At 46.1% G+C, this 6,289-nt stretch overlaps 1 long non-coding RNA gene across 3 annotated transcripts in view; it reads right to left on the reverse strand.

Moving 5' to 3' along the window:
- Positions 1-3,467, reverse strand: part of LOC115031520 — a 98,104-nt gene extending 94,637 nt beyond the window's left edge. For all 3 annotated transcript variants that reach the window (XR_003837165.1, XR_003837166.1, XR_003837164.1), the window contains exon 1: positions 3,165-3,467. This is a non-coding gene — a long non-coding RNA (uncharacterized LOC115031520). The remainder of the gene's footprint in view (positions 1-3,164) is intronic.
- Between the last annotated feature and the right edge of the window lie 2,822 nt (positions 3,468-6,289).

Consider the following 6,289-nt stretch of genomic DNA (forward strand, 5'->3'; position numbering starts at 1 on the left):
TCCCCTTTTGCTTGTGCATTTAAGCCTTGGGTCTTTCTCAAAATACGGGGCTTTGATACATTCCAGAACGGTTTCCGTGTCGTTATTCGTACAAGGCCCTCGTCTCTCTCTACCCCCCATTTGGTTCTTAGGAGGAGGTCCCCTCGTGACCCTCGAATAACTGGACCTGCTGGACGGGTCAAGGGGAGAAGCAGCTTTGAACAAAATCACAACAGCCGGCCGGCTACTCTTCAAGGCTAGTAGCCACTTCCCCTCCATGGTACTCCAAAGAGAAAATCCAGATGGATAGCACAGCCATCCTGCCAGTGTGTGAGAGTGGTGTGAAAACAAGCCTCAGTCCTTGTCTCCATCCAGGGACCTGAGCTCCAATGTGATTTTTTGCATAGTCAGTCATGACTCTTTCCTCTGAAGGGCCAACATGAGAGACCGATGTTAAGGTCTGCATGGAGCTTGGAGGGTGTCCTTTTCCCCCAGATTGAGAGAATGAGACTGCAAGCAGTTAAAATCAGATCGCTGGGCAGTGGTGGCACACACCTTTAACCCCAGCACTTGGGAGTTAGAGGCAGGCGGATTTCTGAGTTCGAGGCCAGCCTGGTCTACAAAGTGAGTTCCAGGACAGCCAGGGTTATACAGAGAAACCCTGTCTCGGAAAACAAACAAAAAATCAGATTATTTAGTTTATCTATTGAGAAGGTCCCTGTGACTAGAGACAAAACTTTAGGCCTCAGTTTTCTTATCTGTGAAAGGGAACCAACCATAGGCCCATCTGACAGATAAGGGAGACCTAACCGGGGCTACTGCAGCAAGCAGGAGGCTCACACACCCCCTGTACACAGCTGTACACTCAAGGTGTGCTGTAAGCATTCACATAACACGTGCTAATATTTATTTTCTCCCTTAAAAAGAGGAGAAGAAGCCATGGTGAGTGTTGGGAATGTTTGCGCTGGCTTCTGGCATGCAGGGTAGGTTCTCTTTCTGCTTAGAGTCTGTCCTTTTTTTTCCACTTTGGGAGGGGAGTGTGGTTTTTTTGGCCTTCCCAGCTTCCAGACCCACATGTGTCACTGCTGCCAGAGGAGAACAAAACCCAAAAGGAGAAGAGGAGGAAAATAAATCTTTTGTTTTTGAAGCTAAATAGCCCAAAATGCAGCTCGAAAAGCTCCATGAAGGTTCAGCTTTCACAGCACAGAGTGGAAACAGAGCTGACCCCTCCCCGGGCCATGCCCTCTGACCCAACTGCAAGGCAGACTCTGTCCGCTCAGCTTAAGGGTTTCCTGTAGAGGGCTGCCTTTGGGGGTTGGGGGGTAGAGTTTTAGCACCAGACCCAATTTCCAAATAGCAAGGGGAGTTGGCCCATGAATATTCATGAGCAGTGCTTTGTGCCTGGTGCAGTTTTTCATGCAAGGTGGGTTTAGAGGGAGGAATATATTACAGAAATTACCCTCTGCCACCATCTTTGGACTCAAATTGTAAATATTTAACAGGGTGAACCCCTCTCCTTCTGTCCTCAGCCTCACTCTGTATACATTAGACTCATTCTTTCTATTTAACAAGGCCCACTGCGTTTCCTCTGGCTCTGTTCAGTTGGAACTACGGTTCTGTGTCCACAGACGCACAGAAAACGTCCATAAATCCCTTTAGCCCTTATAACACAATTGATAGTAAATCTTTGCAGTTCAAGTTGCTACTGGCCACCGCTACGGGGCTGGGAAAGGCTTGTGTCTGCTCCTCAGATTAGCTTACAACAGAAAGGGCAGGAATCTGAGATTTCATTCATTCACGGGGAGGCATGCCCTCTTTCTCACAGAAGGTTCCATGACAGCTGGGATAGTCAGACTGGCAGCAGGCAGATGCAGAAAGGGCAGGAACACCAGGATGTAGAGAGTAGGGTTTTGAGGGCCATCCTGGACTAATACTTTCTTTCATCCGCTTCAGTAAAATGGAAAAAAGATTTGTTATCAAGACAGACAAAGCCGGGCGTGGTGGCGCACGCCTTTAATCCCAGCACTCGGGAGGCAGAGGCAGACGGATTTCTGAGTTCGAGGCCAGCCTGGTCTACAAAGTGAGTTCCAGGACAGCCAGGGCTATACAGAAAAACCCTGTCTCGAAAAACCAAAAAAAAAAAAAAAGACAGACAAGGAAAGAGAGACTGGAAGGCCATAGCCCAGCAGCATGTAGGAACTATGTGGCTCTGGACTGTGACGTCTCTGTGTAGTTAGTGTGGGAGTTGTGGCCCCATAATAATAATTTTATTATTATGATTATGCAGAGTAAAGCATGCATATTATCTGTTTATATGCAAATATAAATTTATGTGCAAATAATGTTCTTAAGCATAGTAGAACTGAGACAAACTGAGATGAAGACAATCTTGCTGCCTTGAGCATCTTCAAGAGCAGAGAGTTGAGTCCCTCATTTGGATTATCCTGTTCTCTCTCTCTCTCTCTCTCCCTCTCTCCCTTTGGAGATGAGGAAGGAGCCTAGGAAGGTGAGTAACTATCTCAAGGCCACATAAAACAGTGCTGGCCAGGCCTCACCTTGAACCTTACTTTCTTGTGACCTTGGCAAGATATTCCAGATCTCGAAGTCTTAGTCTCCGGGGGAATCTTGGACAACCACCTGTGACACCTCTAACAGGTACTGCAGGCCAATGTCCTCAATACCAGATGCCAACTCCTGCAGTTCAGACACTGGCACGAGTTACAGGTCTCTCCTCCCAGGGCCTCTGTCTCCTATCAGTCACAGCAGGGACTGTAGAATCCAAGTCCAATAGCAGGACGGCTCCTCACATGAGAGGCTACAGACAATAGGACAGGCCCAAGGGACCTTGGCTAGTTTTATTTAAGCAGAGGTCTGACTCTCCCAGACACCCAGCCTCTCTGGCAAGAAGAAAAACCACCCTGCAGCCTGCTCACAGGCAGCCTCTGTGACATCCTGCCAGCCCTGTGCCCACACTACTCAATCAGGTCATGCTCCCCCAAGGTGCTTCTCCATTCCTCTCACAGGCTCTACAGACAGGAAGCTGGGCAAGAGCAGACGGAGGCAACCCAGCTGTCCGGTCAATCTTCCCAAAAGGCAATTTAAAAGACTTCATTCCATGGGAGGTGTTGGGGATGCTCCAAAGCCAGAGGTGGCCTCAGTGACTCCAGAGCGATTTCCTGTCTTACCTTCATCCCCACCGCCGGCTTCTCTGAGAATCTGAGAAGCAGGTATTCCGGAAAGCTGATGCTGACATGTAGATTATATTCCAAGTTGTCATAACACACCAGGAGAGAGAGGCAGCCACACTGTGGGTAGAGGAAGGAACTTGGCCACTAAGTAGCTCTCTTGGCACAACCTCCTGTGGAGGCTTCACCAACTCTTTGCTTAGGTTTCCTCCAAGGTAAAAGTGAGGCCCAGTCCAGTGTATGAGCACCTTCACTGTGGGAGGGGCTTGGTGACTTCAACCCCTATTACCAGAATCCCCAGACCTGGATTTCTGTAAGATGAAATGCTTTTTTTCATGCCTAATACTGATCCTGTGACCAAAGGGCAGCTGGCATAATCTTCAGTTACTGTTTTACTTTGGCCCAGTCCAACTTAGAGAAACTGTTCCCTTTTTTTTTTTTTTTTTTTAAATAAAGATTTATCTTTAAGTTATGTGTCTTTGTGAGGAGCTGTAAATGTGAATGTGGGTGCCACCAGAGGCCAGAAGAGGTTGTGGGAAGCCTTGGTACTGCAGTTAGAAGTGCTTGTGAACTGTCCAACATCGGTGCTGGGAATGGAGCTTGGGTCCTCCAGAAGAGAGTATAGCACTCCTGTAACTTCTGAGCCATCTCTCTGGGCTCCCGGGCCCCCTATTAGAAACTTCCACAGCTCCCTGCCACAGCTGGCAAATAGATTACATAGGAAATATTGGCCCCTGGGGGCCCAGGTATGGAGTGCCAGGGGAAATCCATACCTCCACCCACAGCAATGACCACTGAGTTACTCAGCCGCTACCAAGCCCAAGCCTTTTACCAGCTCCAGACTTCCTCGTATGTGATCCAGGAACTTCTCTCTGAAGACAAGGCGAGAACAGAATCCTAAGACGTGTCCTTCACAATGACACCTGCCCATTAACCCAAAGCAAGAAAGTCAATGGCCAGGAGAACCCAGGACTGCTAGGTACTGTCTATCAGAAAGAACATTCCGTGGGCCTGAGGGTGGCTGGAATTCAGCGATAGAGTCCATGCCTGTGGCCCTGAATCATGACGCACGTGGCCTATCTAGGCTTCACGTTTCTCTGCCCTTTTAGCTCTTTAGAATGGCAGAGAGACGTGAAATACTGGTGCCAGCTGCTTTGGGGCAATGAGGACAAAAACCCAGTGAGGGTTTTACATGTTATTATTATTATTAAAAATATTTTCACTTATTTATGGAGCTAGGGCACACATGCTATGATGTCTATATGGAGGTCAGAGACCGGAAGTTGGTTTTTTAATTTTCTGTGTGGTTTCAGAGATCAAACTCAGGTCATGAGACTTGGTGACAAGTGCCTTTACCTGCTGAGCCACCCTGCCAGCTGTCTCTACCTTAAAAAAAAAAATTTCTTGTTTTATGTTTATGGGTGTTTTGCCTGCATGTACATCTGAACACCAGGTGTGTGACTGGTGCCCACAGAGGCCAGAAGAGGGTGCCAGATCCCCTGAAACTGGAGTTACAGATGGTTGGGAGCTGTCATGTAGGGTCTAGGAACTCAACCCAGGTCCTTTACAAAAGTAGCCAGGGCTCAACTTATGAGCCATCTCTCCAGGCTAGTCCCACCCTTTTGAAACATATCTTTAGAAAAACAAAAATGTTTTATTAATTTATTTAGGTTTCAGAGATTTTTTAAGCCGTTTTTATTTTATTTATTTATTTAAGAATTATTTATTTATTTTATGTATGTGAGTACACTGTAGCTGTAGAGAGCCTTCATGTGGTTGTTGGAAATTGAATTTTTATGACCTCTGCTCGCTCTGGTCAGTCCCGATTGCTCAGTCCCTGCTTGCTCCGGCCCAAAGTTTTATTTATTATTATATATAAGTACACTGTATCTGTCTTCAGACGCACCAGAAGAGGGCATCAGATCTCATTATGGGTGGTTGTGAGCCACCATGTGGTTGCTGGGATTTAAACTCAGGACCTTTGGAAGAACAAGTCAGTGTTCTTACCTGCTGAGCCATCTCTCCAGCCCACTGGAGGGTTTTTCAAGGAATAGTACTGGATATTCTTAGTGACCTCCATGGGAGGTCATGGTCAAATTGGGCAAAGGAAGGTAGTCTGTGAGCTTCAAAGATCTGAGGCTATGGCACAGACAAAGCAACCTGCTCACCTGGGGCAGGAACCTGTGACCCAGGCCCTGCTGGGCTATCACCAACTGGGAATGAAACTAACAGCATTTTGCTAAATTAAGACTTATGGGTCCAGGCATGCTTCACTACCACTTAAACCATTAGGTAATGCCACTTGACCACTTACAACTTCCCTGGATCTTTAATTTTATTTTTAACTTCATGGATTTGTAACAACTCTCTATAGAAACGTGTTTTAAGGAGTGTTTTCTTCTTTTACAATCTTAAATTCCCTATCTGTATTAAAAACTCAGTGTCAACACCAAGTATCTTAAGGTATTTAAACTTAATGTTAAGATAAGTGTTTCCTTGTATTTTCAGGTCAGCCTAGCATGGTGGTGCACACCTGTAGTCTCAGCCCAGAGGAGGCCAAAGGCAGGAGGATCAAGTCCAGCCTGTGATAAATATCAAATTGAAGGCCAGCCCGGTGTCTGTAAGATCCTGAATACTTGTTTGTTTGTTTGTTTGTTTGTTTGTTTGTTTGTTTGTTTGTTAAAACAAAACAAAATACCAAAACTCAAAACAAAATAACAAAATAAAAAAAGAAATCTTTTTGGTTAACCAGGTTTATTTAAACTGAAAGAAATCTTTGTGGGATTCTTTCTATTTTCATTGAGCTTTACTGGTTTCCCAGTTTTGGGCCTTTGGGCATATTATGACAACTTGAGCTTCATTATCCACTCAGATCCTGTCCTTGGCAGTGTGTCTTGGATGCTAGGGCTTTCGAGTTCAGGCCTTAGCTCCTCTACTACTGATTGTTCCTGGTCTCTGTTTGCTACCAGGAGACAAATAGGCTGGTGTCCTAACTGGTCTAGGGAAATGCTTCACTAACTATGGGAACGGTGATTAGACAATAATGGGAACCGCAGGACAAAGAATATGTGCCTTCCCAGCAGCAACACTATGAGGAAATGCCTCTTTTAACGTTAAGTTTAAAC

Source organism: Mus caroli, chromosome 1 (assembly GCF_900094665.2).
Source record: "Mus caroli chromosome 1, CAROLI_EIJ_v1.1, whole genome shotgun sequence".
NCBI lineage: Eukaryota > Metazoa > Chordata > Mammalia > Rodentia > Muridae > Mus > Mus caroli.